We start from the raw sequence: 26,952 nt of genomic DNA on the forward strand, positions 1-26,952 counted from the left end.
CGTATGTACCCGTTTCAGAGCTCGACTGGTACTCTGTTACTTATTCGTTTCTAATTCGCATATAATACATGTGATATACGTTCCAAGTTCAAAAAAGAAATATGTTGGTCTCTCCAGCGGTTGCTTGATACCCTGTTACTTTTTCGTTACTTATTCGATTATAACACATATGTTACATTTACATTTTTTCTTGTCTCTGATGGTAGTTTTGAGTTGAAATAACCCTATTAGTGCGTATATTTCCGTTTAGAGCTCGACTTATACCCTGTTTCTTATTCGTTATTTTTTCACTGTTTAACTTGTGAGTTTGAGATTTCGTGAAACTTTATTATAATTCATTCTGTTTATCAGGATAAATGATCGAGAAGAAATAATTAACAGTGGTCAAGCATTGCGATCAGATCGTGAATGATTTGGTATACAATTAGGATCTTGAATGAAATATAATGCTCCGTCAGTAAATAATATTAGATTATTACACGACATTTTTCATATCGCATGTATTATCAACCCTAGGTTCAATATCAGCCCACGAGCCGCTTGGCTCGAGGGCTGATATTGACCGAGGGCTGATAATACATGGGATATGAAAAGTGCCATGTTATGATCTTTTTATCATATGCTTCAACAATGGAGAAAAAAACCAGATTCATATATTGATCCTTTTACGTGGTTCCAAAATAGAAGTTCAAAGATTAAAAAGTTCACGGACGTCGGACCCCAGATTTAGTATATTCGATATGAAATCTTTCTATCATATGTCTCAACAGAGAGGAAAAATATTTTTATATGGACGAATCGATAAAAAAAATTATTCAACAATATACATAATGAACACTGTTTGGAAGAGTCAACTTTTTAAAGTAAATTCCTAAATAATGTTTGAAACTTTTAATAAATGCATTTATTTAACATTGTTTTTTGGTTTTTTTTTTTAATTTTTATTATTTTACACAATAATATACTTTCCAGTATCCAAATAATTGTTTTGTACACTTTAGTCCATTTTGTAAAGTTTTTCACTAAAATCGTAGCACTGAGGTGTAATTTCCGGCATTTACCGAGTATCACCGGAATGCCATGTGATAACGTTACGGAAAGGCATGTGATAACAATCGAAGCTTGTAATAAACTTTTCATATCAGCACGCTAAGCACCAATTTGAAAAATATGGAGTTTACGGTAATTTGATGTTATCATCATACAGTAAAAAATATTTTTTATTTAATTTAAGTATATGATAATCTTATGTAATAAATTATGAAAAATATTGGAAAATAAAACTGTTTGTCAAATTAGATAGTTATATTTTTCTCGTTTGCATTGTTTTATATTGTCATTTCGGGACCATTTATAGCTGACTATGTGGTATTGGCTTTGCTCATTGTTGAAGGCTGTACGGTGACATATAGTTGTTTACTTCTGTGTCATTTTAGTCTCTTAGTTGTCTCATTGGCAATCGTGCCACATTTTCTTTTTAGTATCCGAGAAAAGTCAAGACATAAAAGTTTTAACATAAGAATGCCACGCTAAAATGTATCCTAAATATAAAGCTTTACTTCAGCTATCACATAAACTAAATATGAACCAAGAACATGAGGTTATATACACGGTTATATAAACCAAGCAAGAAATACATGTACACCTTACAATCATTCATTGATACACTAAGTATAGTTGACCTATTGCTTATAGTTTCTATGAGACAGACTTAACCAAGAAAACTCTCCAGCAAAGAACCGTGCGAATAAAATCTGTCAGACTGACATACACATCCTACAACATTTCCATACACCAAATATAGTTGATCTATTGTATACAGTGTAATAACGGGGAAAAAATCTCAAACCTTTGACCACTGAACCATGAAAATTAGGTCAAAGTCAGATGACCCCTGCTAGCTAGACATGTGCACCCTACAATCGTTTCATACAACAGATATAGTAAACCTATTGCATATAGTATAAGAAAAACAGACCGAAACACAAAAACTTAACTATAACCACTGAACCATGAAAATGAGGTCAAGGCTAGATTGCACCTGCTTGAGTCCGTACAATCTTATATCAGAATTCCACAAAGATTTAAAACAGTCAATTAACATTCTAAATTTATACTTTACAATTCTTCACTCCAGACCAGTTTTTTTTTAATTATTATTCCTTATTACATTGTATTTGTTTTCTTTTTATTTCTAATTTCCGTTTGTACTATGTATTACATGGATTCCTACAATGTTTTTTCTTCATTATCTAATGTACTTTGTTTTTATATTTATATTGGGAGAGGACGTCTCTAATGTTGTTATAACTTGTGTCCAATCCCTTTTGCTACTTTTGCAAATAAAATATGTTTAAACTAAAGCACCTGTCAGTTGGACATGTACACCTCACACTTATTCCTTATACCGAATCTACTAGACCTATTGCTTATAGTATCTGAGATATGGTCTTGAACAACAAAACTCAATCTTAAAATTGAGAATGGAAATGGGGAATGTGTCAAAGAGACAACAACCCGACCAAATAAAAAACAACAGCAGAGGGTCACCAACAGGTCTTCAATGTAGCGAGAAATTCCCTACTTGTTCACTGATCCATGCAATGATCAAATATAAACTGTCTGACGGGCATGCGGACCACGAAGGTACGCACATACCGAATATAGTGATTCTATTTATCATTATAAGAGAGAAACTAACTCTACAACTAAATTACATTTTTGTTTCAAGTAGTAACTGAACCATGAAATTGAGGTCAAGGACAATGGACATGTGACAGACGGAAACTTAGTAACATGAGGCATCTGATTTTTATATAAAGTATGAAGTATATCAAGGTCTTCCACCTTTTTAAATATTAAGCTTTGAAGAAGTCAGTTAACTCCGTCGCCGCTGGATCACTTCACTTTGTCAAGCTTTCTGCGACAAAAGTCAGATTTATATTCGAAATTTCAGAGAAATAAGAATCTAAAAAAATATGATTTTTTTTTCAAATTTCAAACACATAGACTATTTATCGCTAAGAAATATCGTTCAATATTACTGTAATAGTTCTGAAAGTTATTCTTCTTCAGTTTATTAATAAACTTTACAAAAACGGTAATATTTAATAATAAAAAAAAATATTCCGGATCGTGAAATATCGGGTACTGTATTTGAATGCTCGTGAAAAGGCTCTTGAAAGAACTGTTGCTGCTCGTACTTTACAGCAAAAACATCATTCTATGATAACGAATATTTTTAATTATTACCAATTATTTATGCCTGTAATCAGTATACTGTGGATAGGGTTTATATAGGCTATGCCTGTTGCCAAATCCAATTCAATTTATTTGAATAAAATATTGTTAACCAACAGATTGGATTAACATAACTTATTCCTATTCACTTTTGTTTGTGAATAGGGCTATAACAGATTTGATCGTTTGATGATACCACACTGACTAGTTTCACTATAACAATATATTGGTGTCTGTCCGCCCTGCATAAGTTTAATAGTGTATGACTGTCTTGCATAAATTTCATTTTGTTTGAAAAGTTAAGATTGTCTCATCTGATGCCCATTAGTTTTTATGCATAGTCATATCTATAAAACGAAAATCCTTGCTGAAATTTGTTAAAAAAAAATGTTTAAAACAAAAGAGCAGATATACAACTGTTATAAATTACTCCTGATTTGGCACAGGTATTTTTCAAAACAAATTGTGGGTCAAATCTGGTTTTCTTTGGCTTGTTTAAATGTCCACTTGTAGGAGAATTGTTCAATATTCCATAATACTGTCAAATTAGGGGATCAAAACTAACATATAAAATTGTTTTTACGTTGACATATATGTAACCAAGTAGCATGCATCGCATACATACAATCCAGCTTTATTTAACGTTCAATAGATATCAGAAGATGTGGTATGAGTGCCAATGAGACAACTCTCCATCTAAGTCATATTTCGTAAAATTAAATCATTATGGGTCAAAGTTAAAGATTATGTAGTTAATTATACAGCCAGTATAGTTAAGCATAACTAAGAGCCCCGTGAGTGTCATGTAAATATAAATATGTTAGTTTGCCGGATAGTAAATCTTGCACGCACCAGATTGAAAATCATGCGCACGACTTTTAAACTTGTGTGCATGATTTTCAAACTAACACGCATGACTTCCAAACAAACAAAAAAAAACATTAAAATCGATTTCTGTCAAGGTGCACCGTATACCAATCGAATAAGGAACGAATAAGTAACAGGGTATCAGTCTAGCGCTGAAACGGGTACATACACGCTAATGGGGATATTTCGCCTCTAAGAGCACAAAGTTACCACCAGAGAAACGAAAATATTACTTTTTAAATATGCAACGTATAGCACAAATATTATATGCGAATAAAGCACGAATAAGTAACAGGGTATCAACCTAGCGCTGGAACGGTGACATACGCACTTATAGAGTTATATCACCTCTTAAACCCCAAATCTACCACCACAGACAAGAAAACAATTGAAAATAATTTTTAAAAGGTGCAACGTATAACACACGTATTATACGCGATTTAAAAGAATAAGTAACAGGGTATTAGTCGTGCGTTGAAACGGGTACATACGCGCTCATATTGGTATTTCACCTCTTGGAACACATAGTGATATATATATAACACCAAAGACACGAAAATATTTATTTTTAACGTGCAACGTATAACAAACGTATCTTTTAATTACCAAACGTGACTTATTCTCGATTGTGACTGTTTTGTCGAGTGTGAACTCGCATTACTATAAGACGTGGTACGGTACTTGTCTATCCCAAAATTCATGTATTTAGTTTATATGTTTAATGTTATATTTGTAATTCTCATCGAATTTTGTCAAATGTGTTGACGTCTTTTCTATTATATTTATGTGTTATGGTAAAGAAAATTAATCACCGCCTTCATTTATCCGATTTGATTTCGTCCAACGTAATCAGTACGATATTTTACGTTTGAAGTTAGATTCAAAGCAAACCGGACATAGTTTTATAATATTGTTAATTGCTACCTTAGTTGATATTAATAAGTATTAAAATGTGCTTTGTTATTAAATGCAATATCAGTATTTAGTTCAAATATATAATCTTAAATCAATCCTAATTCGATCTTATTCATTCTTATGTGACGTCATTTTTCATTTTTTGATGATCTGTTTTACAAATTCAAATGACGTCATTTTTTTGTCATTTTTCAGTTTCAAATAGGACGTCACTTGGCGTAGAGGTTTAAACTTATTCGGATGTGTCTACTTTTGTGTTTCAAATGTCTGGTTATGTAAATGTATTTCAGTTGTTTCCTGTAATTAGTTAATAGGGATTTTCTGGTAACTAACAGAAAACCCTTGCCGTTTTTGGCACAACCTTTTTGATCTTTTGGTCCTCGATGCTGTTCAACTTTGTACTCGTTTCGGCTTTCAAACTTTTGTATCTGGGCGTCACACGTAGGTCTTGTGTGGACAAAATACACTTCTGGCGTATTAAAATTTTGAACTTGTTGCCTTTTGTTGGCTGTTGTTCGTGTGATTCTTTGTCAATTGTGTTTTCCAATTTATTTATATTGTAGTCCTGTGTTGTCATTTTGATGTTATATTTTACATGGCCATAAAAGTGCGAGGTTTGGCATGCCACAAAACCAGGTTCAACCCACCATTTTTTCCCTTTAAAAATGCCCTGTACCAAGTCAGGAATATGGCCATTGTTATATTATAGTTCGTTTCTGTGTGTATTACATTATTACGTTGTGTCGTTTGTGTTCTCTTATTTTTTAGTGTAAATTCACATTGCGATAAGACGTGTCACGGTACTTGTCTATCCCAAATTCATGTATTTGGTTTTGATGTTATATATATATGTTATATTTGTTATTCTCTTGGGATTTTGTCTATGTGTGTTACATTTTAGTGTTATGTCGTTGTTCTCCTCTTATATTTTTTGCGTTTCCCTCGGTTTTAGTTTGTTACCCCGATTTTGTTTTTTGTCCATGGATTTATGAGTTTTGAACAGCGGTATACTACTGTTGCCTTTATGTATTGTAAGCGAATAAGTTACGAATACGTAACAGGGTAACAGTCGAGCTCTGAAACGGGTACATACGCACTTATCAAGTTATATCACCTCTTAGAAGCCAAATCTACCACCAGAGATAAGAAAACGATTGAAAATTCTTTTTAAAAAGGTGCAACGTATAACACACGTATTATACGCTAATAAGGAACGAATAAGTAACAATGTATCAGTCGTGAGCTGAAACTGGTACATACGCGCTTATAGGGGTATTTCACCTCTAGGAACACATAGTTACCACCAGAGTCAGGAAAATATTTTTTTTTAAAAGTGCAATGTATAGCAAACTTATTATAAGCGAATAAAAAACGAATAAGTAATAGGGTAACAGTCGAGAGTTGAAACGGGTACATACGCAGGTATAGAGTTTTATAACCTCTTAGAACCCAAATCTACCACCAGAAACAAGAAAACGATTGAAAATCCTTTTTCAAAAATCATTTTCTGAAACGTGCAACTTATAAAACGCGTATTATAAGCGATTAAGGAACGAATAAGTAACAGGGTATCAGTTGAGCGCTGAAACGGGTGCGTACAAGCTAATGTTTTACATTGTCATGACGGAGCCTTTTATAGCCGACTATGTGGTATGGACTTTGCTCATTGTTAAAGGCCGTACCGTGACCTATAGTTGTTAATTTCTGTGTCATTTTGGTCTATTGTGGAGAGTTTTCTCATTGACAACCATACCCCATCTTCTTTTTTTATACAAGTGCTAAAAGGGTTATTTCACCTCTTCGAACCAAGAACCATCTTCAAACGTACGAATATAAAGCAGTTAAAAGGTAGAACCGGTAAAAAATCAAATAAGGAACAAATAAGTATCAAACATAAAGTAACAGGATCGTTTGAGCACAAACACGTATAAATAGGTGATAAAAGGGTGAATTTACCTCAACGAATTTAGAGCTATTATCAGAGAGAAGAATATAAACAATTAAAATGGGGGGAGAGGATATTAAAAATCGAATAAGTAACGAATAAGGAATAAGGAATAAATAACGAAAAGGTAACGAATAAGGAATAAGTAACAAATAGGTAACGAATAAGGAATAAGCAATAAGGAATAAGTAACCAACTTGACGTCTATTATGATACAGTAGTCCTAGTTTGTTTTATGAATCTTTAACACCTGAAATTTAAACTTATGAATAGCTGTACCACAAACAAGTTTGCGATGCATATCTTTAATTAATAGAAGAATCATATATTAAGCTTACCGATGTTCCCACTAATTAATTCATAATGCATTATGTGGATATACATCAAGGTACAAAAAAGAAGTTGCACCCTATAATTACTTAATTAATAATCAAGCGTATTAATGTATTTCAGTACATCATTTATATATAAGCAGTTTGCTATGGCACATCAAAATCATAAATTTGGGTGTGGAAAGGATCACAAGTATTGTTTCGTGGGTACAAGTGAACAACGAATTCAAATGTTTAACGAATAAAAATAAATCTCTAGGCTTTGTATGCCGAGATTTGCACAACCACAAATCAAGTATCTACCTAATGCACATTCTACGAAATTTGGTTTCCAAGAAAATAAACGAATCCACAGTATTCAGGATTACCATGCCAATTAAGTTCTAGTTTATCATGCTTTTATTTTTTAATATTTTAGAACAAAATATCAAAGTTAACAGATGAAAATATGAACTTCTTATGGATCCAAAAAATTTCGACGGAATTGATGTGTGATATTTTATATGAATTGCTACTTCATGATAACTATGTAGGACTAAAACCGAGAAGTGAAAGTGATATCACCGATTTATATAGCAAAATAAGGAGACACAACCTTAGAGTACCAACTAATGGATGGGGAGGTCAGCTATGGCCTAACGAATCAATGCAAACGAACACCGGGGATGATGTCGAAAGAATTCGAATGATAAGAAATAGGCTACAACATTCCAGTCAGTTCCAAATGGCTAACAGTGAATACAACGAAAGGATACGACAAATTACAAGGCTGACGGAACGGTTTGATTGTTTGTTAAACCCAGGGGAATCTTACATTGCTAGGCTTAACAAAATACGAACAGCTGAACTGAGGGAAATAAATTTAGCTATGGGTATAAAGTTATTGACGGAAAGTAAGTTAATTGTAAGGAAAAACGTTCCATCTAAAACACCTATATAACCATTGTTATCTTATAGTTCGTTTTTATGTGTGTTACAATTTAATGTTGGGTTTCTGTTGTGTCGTTATTCTCTTATATTTGATGCGTTTTACTCAGTTTTAGTTTGTAACCTGGATTTTTTTTTCTCAATCGATTTATGAATTTCGAACAGCGGTATAATACTGTTGCCTTTATTCATTAGTGCATTTCTTCTACATACTCCGGAGAAGAAAAGCAAAATATAAGTTCCATGCTGGCAGTTTGGCCATCTGCATGATGTCGTATCACTGAGTAATAAGTGAAAAAAATTACATTATACGACATTCCAGAGCTTTTCTCTGCTGTGGCTTTACTTTTCTGTCCTTTTTAGTTGAAAACTGTTCATTCGTTTAATGAGGTTTCACAAAAATATACCTTACCCGTATTTCTCAAACCTTTTTGAATTTTGGGTCTTCAATGCTCTTCAACTTTGTACTTGTTTGGCTTTATAACTATTTTGATCTGAGCGTCACTGATGAGTCTTATGTAGACGAAACGCGCGTCTGGCGTATTAAATTATAATCCTGGTACCTTTGATAATTATTAGCTCTGAGTATCACTTATGATTAATTGATTGTTGAAAAATGTATCTGGTGTAGAAAAAAAATGGTATCGTTTATTTTATTCCTTGACGCTAAAGGTGGGTTGCTGCTTTCAGAGGTTTCAAGTTGTGAGGTGAAGTCTGACATCCCTTCAAAACGTTTACAGACGCCATCCCGAGTTGGTTGGCCGCTATGGAATATAACAGTTTTCGTATCCATATTCTCGTCTTCTTTTCCTCGTATGTGACTTAAGGTTTATGTACCCTTCTGTAGCCATTTTTGTACGAACTTTTCAAACTGCAATTGTATCAAAACTACAGATATTATGAATAATAGAGATAGGCCATTTTGTACATATTCCAAGGGGAAACTTGATGCAAAGCATTATTTTTTACTGTTCCATTGCATTTAATAGAAAAAGAGGACTTTGTGGCAAATAAATCAACCCACCATTTTTTCCTTTAAAAATGCCCTGTACCAAGTCAGGAATATGGTCATTGTTATATTATAGTTCGTTTCTGTGTGTATTACATTATAACGTTGTGTCGTTTATTTTCTCTTATTTTTGAGTGTAAATTCACATTGCGATAAGACGTGTCACGGTACTTGTCTATCCCAAATTCATGTATTTGGTTTTGATGTTATATATATATGTTATATTTGTTATTCTCTTGGGATTTTGTCTATGTGTGTTACATTTTAGTGTTATGTCGTTGTTCTCCTCTTATATTTAATGCGTTTCCCTCGGTTTTAGTTTGTTATCCCGATTTTGTTTTTTGTCCATGGATTTATGAGTTTTGAACAGCGGTATACTACTGTTGCCTTTATTTATAGAAAATCCACAGCCTTTATCCTTGTACTCTCATATTTGGCAATTTGATGACTGATAGATTATTGCATGCAGTGCTAGCATTGATTTCTTTAAAACAAGTTTATAAATGTAGTTATTGGTTAAGACGAGTATAAATATGGCCAAAATCAAGTACACCTTTAAGGGTGCGCTCGACTTTAGTGACTCAGCACGAGGTGTTTTGGAATTTACAGGTTACTTAGAACTTTTTGTAAAAAATAAACACTAGCACATCATAGAAAATCAAGTGAGTAATTTATGTTTCAAATTTTATAACAAAAATCTCTGTATTAAAGGCTGTGGATTTTCTATAAAAATCTTGATTTATTTGCCACAAAGTCCTCTTTTTCTATCAAATGCAATGAAACAGTAAAAAATAATGCTTTGCATCAAGTTTCCCCTTGGAACATGTACTAAATGACCTATCTCTATTATTTATTATATCTTTAGTTTTGATACAACTGAGGTTTGAAAAATTCGTACAAAAATGGCTACAGAAGGGTACATAAACCTTAAGGTTCATCATAAGGAATTGAAAATATGGCCGTGTTTACACCTCCAAAATTACTATGAGTACAGACAAACTGGTACATCCAGGAAAGTTTTAAGGCATGGCAGGAACTAGATATATAAAAGTTATATGAAGTCTACGTTTCAGAAAATTAAAAACTTACCTGGATTTTGATGTTCATTTTTTTCCAGTCTGCAGAAGATAGCAAAATAAACAAACACCCGAGTTTCATTTGATACGGTCCACTCAGTTACACAGTTTAAACCTGTTAAATCACCTATTGTTTACAGGTGACTATTGTCCATCTATTGTCCATTTAAATCAATACTACTCACAACATTGATTATATGAGGGGAGCTTCTCAATCGTTTTCACTACTTAGTTAATTTTTGCACCTTCTGCAGGAACGAAAAAAAATGGATAGCAAAATCTAGAAAAGTTTATAATTTTCTGAAACATAAAATGCATTTAAAATTTATATATCTAGTTCCTGCCATCCCTTAAAACTGTTGCAGGTGTATAGGTTAGTCTGTACTCGGAGTAAAATTTAGGGTGTAAATACGGCCATTATAGCCAAAAGGTTATGATGAACCTTAACCTATAGACAAGTAGACTTGAAATTGTCGTCCTATCCAAATATATATGCCGGTCAATATTTTCAAACAATTAATCTTGATAAACGGTTTTGCAATAATAGTTCTTGTTTTTTTGTTATGCTTATTTATTTTTTATTTTCGAGCAATCCTTCACATGGATATTTTTACAAAGGAATCATTTATTTTCATAGGGGGCTTCGGTAGCCGAGTCGATAATTGTTACTACTGTAATCACTAGCCGTTGTGAGTTCAAACCCCGCTCGTGAGGGTGCACTCGACTCCAAACTTAATTGACTAGGATTTCTCCACCAATAAAAACGGGCTGCCACGATATAGCATAATAGGGGTGTTAAAAGTGACATTAAAACACAATACATCAAATCATATTTTTTTTCATAACAGTAAATCACATATTTACAAATCAATTATAGCTGTCTCATACATTATTCAAATATATGTTACTATCATGTTGTTTATGTTATACTAGTAATATATCATGCATCCTTAACTTTGCAATTACATAGTTGATTCATATTTGATTTATAAATATACCATAAAACAGACACACAGTCGGTTTTTCCGTAGAATTTTACTATGCTACTTTCCTGGCTGACCCTTTTCATTTGTAAATGACATCCTTCATATGTGGCCACTTATTAAAAATAAATAGAATGAGAACCTTTAATTTTATGCGGTTTCAATGCCGGGAACAATTTACCGTGAGGCGACTATATTGATAGCATCTATTTCATTAAAAATGACATAAACACCGTATACATACCCTTGTCTATTCGTTTTTGATGTTTTTTGTCATTTGGTTTTGCCATGTGATTATGGACTTTCCGATTGAATTTTCCTCAGAGTTCATTATTTTTGTGGTTTTACTTTTTTATATAAATTTTGAAAAATATTTTTGACTCACTGAGGAGAAAACATTTGTTCAAACACTGACAGCAACATATTCCATGTTTATTCTTTCGTTTTGAGGCTACTTTCGCTTATACATACTCCTAATTGTTACGAGGATCAAAATTTGTAACTTATCTTTTTTTAATAGTGTACCGAATTATAATATAGTGTATGTACTTTTTCAGAGGTAACAAGGTTTTTTACATGGCTATTTGGACGATAACCCAATTTGTCAAAGAAAAGAAACCTCTGGTAAATATATTGATGCTAACATTTTTCGAAACAGAATTTCACAAGTATTGATTTGCATTAAATCATAAAGTCTGTAGTCTTTAAAAAGAGAAGCGAAATTATCAAAGGAATATTCAAATTCATGTGTCGAAAAGCGAACGGTAAATACCAAGGCAAAACAAAGAAACAAAAACAACTAAAGGATTAACGACAGTATGCAAAATACAACATGTAAGTTTGAATAAACATTCAATGACAAGAAGATGAAGGCCTACTTCATGTTCTAATATGGATACCTCGAAAGGCTTTGAGTACACTCCCTTGGTAAAATACGGATTTTTTTGTTTGGGATTGTCCAACCATACTCACAAATTCATTAATTAATAACAGTAATAACAGACAAACAAGACGATGAGTTTATTGAAGAGCTACATATTGTCGACGAGTTGTATTTTGCCCAAATAGAAAGTTCCCAAAGTGAAGCTCTGAGCGATGATGACGGAGTCGGTGTATGTTATGTTAAGTGTTAACTAGTTACATGTATCTTCAAGACCTATCTCTGCCTCGGGTCATTTCTTCTTCTTCGTGATTCAAATAACGTGTTTGCGAGTTAAGCAATTAACCAGTAAGATATTGTCACATACTAGTATGGAAGTAAAGAAAAAAATAACAAAAGAACAAAAGAACAAAAAAAAAAGAGGAAAACTCAATTAAACTGTCTTGCATATTGAACGACAGATCGTATACCTCTCTTTTCTCAAAGGATAATAAATGCAACCAACCAAAATCAAAACACTTACAAATGTAACATACATGTAATAAGAACATACTTATAATAAGGAAACATACAACATTAAGTTAAAAAGGGGGGTATAAATTAAATTCCGTAGATCTTTTTAATAATTTGTGTCAAAATGTATTGTATAAAGGCAATAGTAGTATACCGCTGTTCAATTGTCATAAATCGATTTAACTGAAACAAATCCGGATAACAAACCAAATACTGATGGGAATACATCAATTATAAGAGAAACAACGGAACAACAGAAACACTGAACTTCTACAAAAACAAATGCTAACATACATACAAACGAGTTATTAAATAGTATGGATCACCGTTTTTTTTATCAAGATATAGGTTGTGCAAAATAACTTTGATTTTGTATAGAATATACCTGGAAAACCTACTTTTATTGATAAAAAGAAAACTACAACATATAAGTTTGATAAACTATTAAAACATATCTCTATTAACATGCTTTCAGTTAAGAAAATGAACAAAATGGGGTTACCAGACTCGTTTTCTCGCTTTATAATAAAATAGTTAAATTCACACAACACATTATATAATGAAAGTTACTTTATCTGAGTTTTCTCCTAATACTGAAAAAGTCGAAAAAAAAGGAATATTTGTTATGTTCTTAATATAAAAAGTATTTAATATCAATTACTTTATAAGATTTGGACCAATTGGTATCTTTTATTTCAAAATATAAGATGGACGAAGACATCTAAGCTACCTGAAAACGATTTACAGTTTTGTATTTTGCTAAACTTATATAAGTTAATGATTTGACATTTTTAAGGTTGATGGGGATTAATGTTTTTGTCCATTTAGAGAAACTATAAATATATTGTATTGTTAATGCTTTAAAGTGATATTATGTTATTGTATATAATCACGCCGTCAGTATAATATATTCGTCCTTGGTAAATAGTTTGCAGATGTGTTGTATGAAATGACGCATTTGATAAATATTTCGATCAGAATTTAGAACATTAGCATAGCTGACATATTTTCACATTTAACTTAAAATAGAAATCCCGTGTTCTGTTAAATTACATCTTAAAGTTTGTTAAATGAAACCGTTAGCCTAAATAACCTTCTCATATTCAGACTGGTAATGGGTAAAAATAAATCACACTTATTTGCAATTCATGCTCTGTAAATGCATTGTCCCCAACAAAAAAGAATAAACTATCTCATTCTTTAAATATAATGATTCCAGTATATACACAAAGAGATGTGGTACGATTCACGGTGAGACAACTATCAAAGTGGGTTTAGTCTCGCACTTTTAGCTCTCCTATAGCGGTCGTTAACATGCTTGGTGTACATTATCCAAGAAACATGTTTTGTTTTTTTTAAAGCATAAGGTATTTGATTTATGATTTTTGAATTAATAATAAATATCTTATGCTACGTTCCAAATGAAAACATTTAGGCAACTGTTTCAAATATATTGGGTATTTTATTTCGAAAAGTTATCTAGGATGACATGGATAAGCAGCGCATGCACCTTTTACGTTTGATTAAAATTGTCTTCATAGTCACTGAGAAGGGAAGCATTTTTACATAGTTGTATATTTTTACACAAGGTGTAAAGGAATATTTATTGTTAGATAAAGGCAAAAGTAGTATACTACTGTTCAAAAATCATAAATCGATTGAGAGAAAACAAATTCGGATGACAATCTAAAACCGAGGGGAACACATCAACTACAAGAGAAAAAATAAAGAACAACAGAAACACTGAAGTACAACAAAAATAAAGTGCAAACGACAGGACATTTCAAGAAAAACATGGTGGGTTGAATCAGGATTAATGGTTAGCTAAATAAACTGCGTTATAGCAATATTAAAAAAAACTTCGCTAAAATGACAACATTACATGACAGAAATACAGCACAAACAAACATGACAAACACAAGAACACTCATTTCTGTGAAACGAACAAATGAGTAACATAAAAGTCGCTACTACATGTAACCACAGAATAATAGCAGTAAGGTCCCTTTTCGATTTACATTGTATCGTTGTCGTTTTCTTCTTGATGATTTGAGCATTCCGTTTAAAGATAAAGACGATTTTTGGTTTATTTTTGTTTTACTTTTGTTTTGTTTGGATTTTTTTTATTTTGATTTGGAAGGGTAATACAATGCTGATACAGAGCATGAACTGAAAATACGTGTGATTTTGTTATACCATGACCATTCTTAATCTGAGAATTTTTTAACAAATTAAATGTGAAAATATGTCACCCGTGCTAACGTTCTAAATTGTGACCAAAACAATTATTGATTGCGTCATTAAACATTAAACACCTGTAATTTACATTTATCAAGGTCGAATATATGATACTGATGTCGTGATTTTATACAAAAGCATAATTTCACTTTACAGCATTAACAATACATTTATAGTTCTCTTCAAATGAACAAAAAAACATGAATCACCTCTAAACTTAAAAATGTCAAATCATTAACTTTCATAAGTTCAACAAAGTACCGGTCTTAAAATCCTATTAATGTTGTTTTTGTAAGTATTCATAGAGACAGTCAGTTCTTATCAAATTAAATTTGAAATTGCATTGATGGGTTAGTTGCAATTATTATTCATTGTTTTTTACATAATGATCCATATAATTATGATATCAGATAGAAAATACACTTTATTCGAAGTATATTTATGTTCAAGGTATACAGAAAACACAAACCTGAAGTATAACCTGACTTAAAATTTTGACCTATGACGGACACTTTAGCCAAACAACTTTTTTCTCGTTTTTCTCCCAAAATAACTCAATCTGAATATTCATATGAATGAATGACAGATGCGACTATGCACTGTACCTATAAGACACAGATGCATGATGATTAATTTGTTGTGGAAAAAAGAGAAGCGAATAGTAAAGATACATGTATGCATGTCAACATTTCTAGTATATCTATTGCAGGAAAAAAGAGTCATGTCACACCCATTTTGTATTTCTTGTTTCTTCTAAATGCATTTAAATCAAACTACATGCACACTACATGTTGATTGTGTAATAGCAAAAATGGTGTTATATCTTGCAGATTGCATAAAGTATGAACAAATCCAGCAGATAATGGTCTTTATATTTCCCAGTTAGTTAAAGATATGGAAAAACCGGTCATATTTTATGATTGGAAGAAATACTTCAGCATATTAGCACTTATCACCACTTCATAGTTGATTCAACCAAACCATGATATGTTGTTTTTAAAGAGTCATGTGACTCTGTAACTATAACCATCAATTTGTTAAAAAAAAAAAAAAACACTAGAATTTCAAATTTACTTTGCCAAACACTTTAACATCAAAAGGATTAGATGCAGCCAGACAGTGGTATTTGTACGAACAAATCAGGGAATATTGTAATAGCGAGGCTAATAAAGATGTCATTTGTCCAAAGCCAACAATTGCCAAAAGTGAGGTTGACTTGACCAGTGATGTGGATACCAATAAACACAAATGTCAATCAAGGAAGCATAATCTACTTAATTCAAATACACACAAATAGATTTTTGTCTTTTTTTCTCATTTAATATCAATATCAAAATTATGGATATCGTCAACAATATAAAATATAAGAGCTGTGGTATGATTGCCAACTACCCATCAAAGGTCAAATGTTGCGGATTTCAGCAAGTTCAAATGCTGTGGATTTTTAAGCATTGGCAGTCTTCAACAATAACAGAACCCCATACTGCATAGTTGGCTAAACGGACCCAATATGAAAAATATCAACCAATTCAATCGAGAAAACTAAAGACATAATTTGAAGAAAAACAATTTACAAAAATAAAATATGACATACATGTACCAACGTCAACCACTGCACTACTAGCTCTAGTCTTGGGAAGGCAACTCACAACATTTTCATTTATTTAATAACAGATGTGGGGTAATGATATGAAATAGTACAATGCCATATAGAAACAACACACAAAACAGTATGACTTTTGTGAAATATAAGACAAAAGCTAAAAAACTGAATAATCATAAAAAAAATTTGTTTCCATAGAAACCACATATTTACTTAGCATGGCAATTTTGAGGTTGGACTCATTTAGTACATTCAAAGTGCCAAAGAAAATAAAGAGTCAGATTTTTTTTTTAATTTTTTTTTTTAATTTATGTACCCAAATGCATTCATTATTAGAATGTGCTGTATTTTCGAAACCAGTTAAGATAACATCATAAAATTTTGTATGCATGGTAAGCACATTAGTAGCATTGAAAAAATGCAAAAAACTGAAAATATGTATAAATCTCATCTGGACCCATTTTCTCAGTTACGGTCGCATATGACGTCATTTAATTACCGATCTAAGTTAACTCTAACGTAGGAATGTAAGCACCGAACAAGAAAATGCACGAATGTGAAAATAAGAAAATCATCGGAAAATAAGAAAATGAAGATACCAAAATATCATTATCAAAAGTACCCAACTCACAAGTGAAAAGGAGATAATCCATAAAACCTGACAAAATCAAACTAAAAATATCAACCAACGGAAAGAATGGAAAACAACTTTCTCTAATTTGAGTGCTTTTTTCTCGTCACTAGTAAAAATATATGTTCTCAGCAAATAATTGGTAGAAATATAATAATTAAGCTAAATTTTCATGATTTTTTAATTTCTTATTGTAACGTCCTTAAAAAAAAGGCGACCATATGCCTGATGACATCACATATATAAAGAACAACTTTCTAAAACTCTATGAATAGGAATAATACAAATCATTAGAGAAACAGATTCCCCCATCATATATAACTTGTGTATTACGTCATTTCTCCACTCAAAACAGTTAGATTATAAATGGCTTTAAAATAATAAAACTTAACTGTCTCGAGTAGAGAAATATCGTAACACACTTGTTGCAATGAAGGATTTTATTATTTGTCATATACTCGATTTGGTAAAGACATTGCCGAGAAGATGGTGTTTGAAAGCTGATTTTATACCTAGCTACACTTTCCAATTGTATTACAGCTATTATAGTTCTGAATTGATTTGCACGAATTGGTTGAGAGCATCTATAATACTAAAATGACGAGGTCCAATTTGTCAGCCGTCATCACGTAAAAACGACAAATCAAATAATTCAACTTTATATATAGCTAATATAGTACAAAGGTGTAGATTAAAAATTACAGCACTCCAGGCCCTTTTGTTTTCCACGTAATTAATATTGACAATAATTAAGAAGTTCCGGGTCGAGTCCGATACCGATACCAATAGTATATTCACCTGTTACCTATTACCTTATCTGTACGTTCCGCATCTGACAGGCGCACCACCAAACGGTGTATTCAGGATTTATATGCATATATACACGGGTCATAATCACAAGGTTGACACTACTAAATTGTCAAATTGTTACCTATTGTAGTATTTTAATCAGTAAGACTTTCTAAGATAACAATACGAATACTTAAAATCTGGACTAAAAATAAGGCGTATAGGTACAATTTTCAATTTGTTAGCGGGCATGACGTAAAACAGCGAATCAAAGAATTCAACTTTATTTATAACTAATATAGGACAATGCTGTTCATTAAAAAATACTCCATTCCAGGACCTTTTGTTTTCCAAATAATTAATATTACCAATAATTGATAAGTTCCAATTCGACGGGTTCAAACAGAAAGATTTGAAAGCAGTGTATCTAAGGCATGACTTGATCATGATGATCACAATACTAATACTAAAATAAGGCTTGCGCATAGTTATATACTTTAATTCAGTCACGAACCCGCGATATCACGGGTGTGTTCTGGTATGTTCTTAAAAATAAAAGAAACAACTATTGAATTATATACGAATGAAAACGATGATTGTTATATCGCTCGTAGTAAAATATGTAGCATAAAGGCAAACATGTGGTAAAATCATACAAGTGCATGCCCACATGAATTATTAATTAATTATGTTTTGTTAATTACAGGCCAGAGGCGGATTTAGAGGGGGGCCCAGGGGGCCCGGGCCCCCCCTTTTTGGGAAAAAAATTGGTTGCTTATATAGGGAATCACTGAAGCGTGACTGGAGCGGGCCCCCTCTTAGGTCAGTCAGTGGGCCCCCACTTATGAAAAATTCTGGATCCGCCACTGCAGGCGGAAGGTGATCTGGATTCTCGGACTTGCAGTTTTGATCATGATTAATTATTATATATATAGCCTATTGTCTAACTAGCTTCTTATATAAAATTTATCTATAGTTTAGTTTTGTTACAAGCCGAAAATACACAGTCCTGGCGGAATTAATCTACACCATAACTTCATGAGTGCAAACTGTTATTATTAAAATATGCTATTTAAAGCATTGTATACGTAGCAGCAGCAAGTGAGCATACTTTGATGCTCAATGTTTGCACCTGATATTAGCTTTGTACAATACTTTTTAGCTAACTAATAGATGTTTATTATTGACAACATAGGATTTTGTGTTGCCGTATATTTGAAATTTTCCCCATATGTCTTATTATACTATACTTGTTGTAATTCAAATTACGTCATGAGATAATTCAACCTGAGAGACATTATGGGATGTCATATTCATTACATATTGTTTGTTCGTGTTTGTCACAAATTGTCATAAAAATCCATCTCTAATATTTTTAAAGGTGGGTTTATACGGTACAATTTTTCACTCGATTTGCATCTAATTTTAGCTCACCTGGCCCATAGGGCCAAGTGAGCTTTTCTCATCACTAAAGGTGTTCGTCGTCCGTCGGTAACGTTTACAAAAATCTTCTCCCTGAAGTTACTCTAGGTCAAAGTTAACCAAACTTGGCCACAATCATAATTGGGGCTCTAGTTTGAAAAATGTGTCCGGTGATCCGGTAAAAAAATAGATCGCCACCATGGCGAAAAATAGAACATAGGGGGTAAACTGTATATTTTGGCTTATATCTCTGAAACTAAAGCATTTAGAACAAATCTGACATGGGGTAAAACGTTTAAAGGTCAAATAAGTCGACATGACCAAAGTGTTCAGTTGAACCCTTAAGGAGTATTTGGCCTTAATAGTAAATTTTTAACATTTTTTTGTAAATTTTTGTAATCTTTTTCAAAAATTTTACAAATTACTCCACCTGCGATTCAAAAACTATGATATTATTATAGATAGAAATTAATGTTAACAGCAATAATGTACAACAAAGTAAGACCTACAAATAGGTCAACATGACCAAAATGGTCAATGGGCCCCTTAAGTAGTTTTTGTTCTTTATAGTCAATTTTTTTTTTGACAGAAGGGCCAATTTCAAAAAGTGCTGAAAGAATAAAATTTACCTTGAAAATATCTCAATTTTTATATATCATGATATGTGTGAACAATATTAAATTCATCCCTCAAAAAGGAGGAAAGTCAATTATGCGGAATTTAGGGTGTTTTCAGGTTGGTAAAACAGGGAATCCCCAAAAAGGACATTTCAAACCAAAAAAAAACGTTATGTTTTTTTGTTATTGTTGTAATTTATACAACTTTTTCCCACAAAAATGAAATTGGTTCAGTGTGTCCTTAATACCTAAAAAAAACTTTTTAATGAAAAAGTGGAAGGAACATCGCTAAATTGTACCTATATAGTTGATTAATACCTAAAATAAAAATATGCGCCGCCGTGGCTCAATCGGTAGAGCCTAGAACATGAAAGAAAAGATCATTATCAAGAAAGAGATCGAATCTTACATAGATATTAATGCTTTTGTCATATTTTTTGGATATTTGCTTAATTTATAGTCATGTTTGGTCATTTTGACTATAATAAATTATTTGATTAAAGAAAAGAATAATGTATCGCTTATTGTGTGCATTCCTATGCCTGTACATACTCTTGACTTCCTTTCTATTTATGTGTTTACATTTATTACATATTTGCAAGGAGCAACTGCCGTCAAACTGAAGTAAACACCTTTACATAACCAATAACATGATAATTGATTATATAGAAATGAAGCTCAAATGTTTCATGTGTAATATACACATGATAACTTAAAATAAGGCCATTGTATACAAGTTTCAAAACAAAACAAACATTTTTTGGAAACCTTTTTTGAACATGATATTATAAGTAACAAATTGCCGTCAACAGCAATTTTGCCGCTAATTGGTCCGAGACCACAATTATTTCGTAGTGCAGTTCTTTTAGAACATAAATGAAAATAAAAAAAATCCCACCTGCGCTTTCTCAAAGAAACTTTTACAGTCTGGTGTACTACTTTTGGGACAAATTATATCAAAATTATAGAAAACTTCATCGGCTCTAACTCAAAATATGGACAATTTTATGTTTAGGGCGTCTTGAAATCTTTTGACAGCTTCCGAAGTGCTAATTTCCAACCTTTTTCACCTGGACCAAATCACTACTTTCCTTTAAAATTCTGGACCCAAATTTTTTTACAGTGTAATTTCACCCCCCCCCCCCCCCCCCTACTTGCAATTTGAGAATTTGAGGCATTAAACATGGAGAAATAAATTTGGAAGGGGTATAAAAATTAATGGCAAGTAACCCACTGTCAACACTAGGGACTATATTCGTGACCATCGAAAATCAAGGGACGACAATTGTGGTCTCGGACCTAATAGGATAGAAAGAGTTGACAAATCTTATAACAACTTGGTATGACCAAAGCTTCATAAATTATAACACTGCTTACAAAGTTGCATGACAATAGGATGTATATTAAAGACAATAAGTTAAGTTCTATACTCATCTTTGCGTGTAAAATTTTGACGTTAAAATTGAAAAATTTCAACTATCAACATTTGGGGCTTTAAAAATTAAAATATTGCAAAAAAATACTTTTTAAATGCCTTAATAAATAACTTATCATGTACTCAAAGCAATAGAGTACTCATTTGATTCATCAGACTTGGCATAATTATTCAAAAGTCAAATTTATATGAGCCGGCGCCTAAAAATTGAGGTTTTTCAATGAAGGGGGCCTTACATGAAGATGTAATATTTTCTCGGACCTAATTCACCAACTGTGTTGATACCACCGCTGTCCCTGCATCGGTACATAGGTCATCAGAAAATAAAACAACATCATAGAATCAATAACAATGCACACTATAAATCGTGATAGTATGTAAAACATCAAGAAGTCGTTTGTGTTTGTTAATATGCCAGAAAAGGCCATATTACATTTGTTGTGTTGTTGTAACACAAAGTGTTCTATGACCAACTGATGTCAGATGTTGTCGTCCGGTTAAAATATAGATGATCTTAATATCTTATCTTATAGACGATAAAACCCTAAAGACCATGACAAATACAGATATACATATATTTAGAATGAGAAAAACAGCATCCCATTTGAATTTGTTCGATATTATTTGGCTTCTTTATAAGTAACGTGGTATGGTACCTTATGCGCATAAAGGGTGTTAACAATTAGATAAAAATGTAAATTTTCGTTGCTTTCACGATGCTACTACGTCCTCTCTGCGCTTCTACAAAGATCCCGCTACGATTATACCACGTTCTCACCGCGCTTATTCTGCGACCTCACTACGCTTATAAAGATCTTTCTACGCTCTTCACGTTCTCACTACGAACATACCACGAGTTATCCGATTGAAACACGATCTTACTGCGATTATAAGTTACGTTCATAGCGCGATCTTACTACGTTCTCAGCAATAACGTCAACAACGTGTTCCATATCAATAAAGTTCAATTCCTTCTATTTCTAATTAAATCGTAGAATTCTCGGAAACAATACAGTCAAGCCACCAAAATCTACCAGAACACGTGGGCATGGTGGTAGGAGTTGAAGTGGAGGTAGAGGAAGCAAATCAACGAATCCTGATCAAGTAGGGATGTCGGACCGACCAATCCAACCTAAATTACAACCTATTGCTGGTCCATAAAGCTCAATGACGATATTTTAGTGAACGATAGCAGAGATGTATCAATATATATAGGAAGATGTGGTATAAGTGCCAATGAGACAACTCTCCATCCAAGTAACAATTTATAAAAGTAAACCATTATAGGCCAAGGTACGGCCTCAACACGCAGCCTTGGCTCACATCAATCAGCACGCTATAAAGGACCCAAAATATTACTAGTGTTAAACCATTTAAACGGGAAAACTAACGGTCTAATCTATATAAAAACGAGAAGCATGGTTGATTCGTTAGAGCAAATGGATAATTACATTCAAACTAACAAAATCTAGGGAGCTTTTTTATATATTTTATGTGAAAATGACAATGATAATGATGGTCGTAGTGTGAACATAGTCAGGTCGTAAGAAGAGCGTGATGAGGACGGCAAGGGCGTGCTAGAATCATAATATGGTCGTGAACAGCGTGGTATATTCGTTTTGGAAGCGTAGTTGGGTCGCAGTGAGAACGTGATGGTCGTAGTGAGGTCGAGATAACGTCGCTCTGCGATCGTAGCGCAGTCCCTCCGAATAGAATCATGCATGCTTTCGCTACACTCTCGCTACGATTGTACAGTGACCTTTGCGATCTTACAACGATCTTAGTACGCTCTCACTACGCTTCTACTACGACCTGATTTCGCCACGACCGCACCACGATTGTTTTGAACATGTTCAAAGTTGGCGACGCTCTTCATGATCTTAAAGACCTCACCACGACCGTGATACGACCTTACTGCGATCTACACGATCGCACTACGATCATCAAAATTTGCATTTTTTTCACAGATCGTAGTGCGATCGTGGCCTAGTGGGACTGGGGTATAAGGAACCGATTAATTACGAATGTAACAATAATATCTGTGTCTACGGTACATGTATTACATTGCGTTATTGTTAAATTAATGCATTGAAATGAAACCACCGTCTAAGCAGCCATCACAAACCAGTGATGCGTCAATGCACACGACTACATTGTATACTGTGCAATTGCATACTGTAATATCCCTTTTTGAAGTTAAAGAAACTTTCAATGTCTGCCATGCTAAAGATGAAAAATAGTTTTGTTCTCGATGTTTATATGTTCGTCCAATATTTTTGTTGAAAGCATGCGATGTTGTTTCATGTTGTCTTTCGATATGATTTCATAGCTGTTTATTTCTGATTTAATGCTCACCTCCGATTTCAATACCCAACTTCATTTTTTTTTATATATAAACAAGTGTGGACACAGATGAGTGTGGATAGTATGTTTGGATGTTTGACAGTGTCTTATGACAAAAGGAGTTCTATGTTTTTCCTATATGGTGTTATTAACTGTGTTGCACGATGACAACCAATCTCAGCATTAGGAGTGTTATTTATTAAAAAAAAAAATATGTCCAAGGCATGTAGGAGACAGTAATTACATTAGTTACCAAATTATTATGATATAATATGTTCTACATCTTTGATTTTGGATACATTTTGTAGCTAGGAGAGCAACACATAATAGCTAGGTTCTTTTTTCACATGTTTTTTTCTAAATGGGACATGATATCTAGTTTTGAGAACATGATATAAGGAGCCTGTAATTCAGTGGTTGTCGTTTGTTTATGTGTTACATATTAGTTTTTTGTTTATTTTTTTGATAAAAAATAAGGCCATTAGTTTTCTCGCTTGAATTGTTTTACATTGTCATTTCGGGGCCTTTTATAGCTGATTATGCCGTATTGACTTTGCTGGTTTATCCCCGTACAGTGACATGTAGTTGTTAATTTCTGTGTCGATTTGGTCTCTTGTGTAGAATTGTCTCATTGGCAATCATACCACCTCTTTTTTATATGTATTTGCTTACTATTGGTATGGTTCTATTTATATTACTTTGTGGTGGATCGTCGGTATCATTAGTTAAAATTTTGTTAAAATGTTCAATTGTTCCTCAGATTAGAATACATTTATTGGTTTTTAGTAATGACAATGCCTGACATGATGCTTGGGGATAGATGAGCTAGGAAGTAAACTTCTGTGCTGATTTATATCAATTCTTTGATTATATCTCCTCCAAAGTTGTTATATATAAATAAGGCCGTTAGTTTTCTCGTTTGAATTGTTTTACATTGTATTATCGGGGCCTTTTATAGCTGAATATGCGGTATGAGCTTTGTTCATTGTTGAAGGCCGTACGGTGACCTATAGTTGTTAATGTCTGTGTCATTTTGGTCTCTTGTAGACAGTTGTCTCATTGACAATCATACCACATCTTCCTTTTTTATATTACCAAAGGCAAAGCAAACCAAAAGTGCTGCAGTCGATGCAACCCGTAAACGACATGTACCTTTGATTGTATGCGTTCCCGTTGGATTAAACCATGATTGACCTAGATGTTTTACTACGATGTTGACAAACGATTTACATACCAAAAAGGGGGTTCTCTGTATATTTTATTAAGTGTTCTGTTGGGTTTACATGTGATTTATACTTGGAATAGTATTGGATATTTGTATATAATAGATTGTGAAGCTTAATTAATCTTGTTATCTGTTGTACATGTAATTAGTAAGTCAATGTTAAAAGTTTCTGTGCTACCATATTTAGACCAGTGCCTAAACCGTTTTGCCTGCTACGCTACCATAGTATTGACCATTTTGCCAGCGCAGTAGTCTAAGTTGGATCTGACCATTGCAACATATGCATTTGTCTTGGTTTCGCTGTTGGATGTTCTTAGGTTGCGTTTTGGGAATCCTAGCATGCTGTTCGCTTTTTTTGTTATTCTATTGATGTGTTGTTTCATACATAATGATTATTAATAATCAAATATGATTAAGAACAAATATGGAAACATTGATTATAGAAAAAATATGTAACTGATAGGAGATCTAGAGAGCCAGTTCAAAGAGGGATAATTCTATTAATTTATCTTCATTAACTTTTGTCTCGTTTTTCCTTTAAAAAAGAGTAACAAGTTTCACTTCCGGCTTCATTTTTCCGAAAGTATCATTTGCAGTGCACATCATTTCATAGGATCAGGGTAAGGCAGCGGTGCACTTCCTCAGAACCATTACTTGTGCAGAGCCCTGATCGCATTGCCACACGATTTGTAACTGAATTATGTTCACTTCTATTGAAAATTTTTATTCATTAAATTTTAAGTCCCAACTGGCAAGTCATTAATATATTTTTTTTGTCATCTCATAATTGATGATCAAGGTATGAATTGGTGAACACAGGAATTGTTTTGTTTTGAGTTATCATGCATCAAATTAGACTTGAAATAAGCTTGATTTTTAACTAATTTAACACATATTTTCATTAAAAATTGTTATCACATGAAGAATGTGTGCTTTGTAGATTTCATACCATAAAATGAATAGGAAAAAAGGAAGTCCCTGTATACTGTTTTAACACCAGAAAACTGGGGTGTACACTGAATACAGGGAATACTCCCTTTTCTTGACTTATCTTACATGTTGAATTTTGTAAAAATTCAATATAGAAAAATTATATCAAGAAATAAAATAAAATAATTTGCATACCTACCTTCCCATACCCTGATAACCTCAGTCGGAGCGGGAAAACAAAGATATTTTTAATGTTGGCCTAAGTTATATTTAAAACATAGAAATGATATATATATACGCCGCTAGATTAAAACTGACGTGGAAAGGTAACACACGGCCAGCGAAAGCTCTTTTTTTGAGAGCCCAGGTGGTCGTGTGGTCTAGCGGGACGGCCAGTGCAGGCGATTTGGTGTCACGATATCACAGTAGCATGGGTTCGAATCCCGGCGAGGGAAGAACCAAAAATTTGCGAAAGCAAGCAAATTTTATAGATCTAACATTGTTGGGTTGATGTTTAGACGAGTTGTATATAAATTATGTACACAGCCATCATGTATCACCATCATTGATGGCGATCCGATGGATACATCTGTTGTAGAGTTGTCACTGACTCAGACGTACTTATAAATATAATTATTTTCTGTGACTGTATATTACATTTATTTGTAGGATCCTTTACTATAGATAATTTAGCTGATCTGTAACAATAACATCTTCATGCCTTATATATCATGTACTGCAGTACGCCGCTAGATTAAAACTGACGTGGAAAGGTAACACACGGCCAGCGAAAGCTCTTTTTTTGAGAGGTCGTGTGGTTTAGCGGGACGGCTGCAGTGCAGGCGATTTGGTGTCACGATATCACAGTAGCATGGGTTCGAATCCCGGCGAGGGAAGAACCAAAAATTTGCGAAAGCAAATTTACAGATCTAACATTGTTGGGTTGATGTTTAGACGAGTTGTATATAAATTATGTACACAGCTATGTATCACCATCATTGATGGCGATCCGATGGATACATCTGTTGTAGA

General features: G+C 33.0%; 1 protein-coding gene across 1 annotated transcript in view; it reads left to right on the forward strand.

Annotated features, from left to right (window-relative positions):
* The window catches only part of LOC139502268 (uncharacterized), a 52,416-nt gene extending 36,189 nt beyond the window's left edge, over positions 1 to 16,227 (forward strand). The window contains exons 7-9 of the mRNA XM_071291700.1: positions 7,718 to 8,192; positions 11,852 to 11,918; positions 15,756 to 16,227. The gene's annotated coding sequence lies outside the window, so the exon portion shown is untranslated. The remainder of the gene's footprint in view (positions 1 to 7,717; positions 8,193 to 11,851; positions 11,919 to 15,755) is intronic.
* Positions 16,228 to 26,952: the final 10,725 nt, after the last annotated feature.

The sequence above is a fragment of the Mytilus edulis genome, chromosome 13 (assembly GCF_963676685.1).
Source record: "Mytilus edulis chromosome 13, xbMytEdul2.2, whole genome shotgun sequence".
NCBI lineage: Eukaryota > Metazoa > Mollusca > Bivalvia > Mytilida > Mytilidae > Mytilus > Mytilus edulis.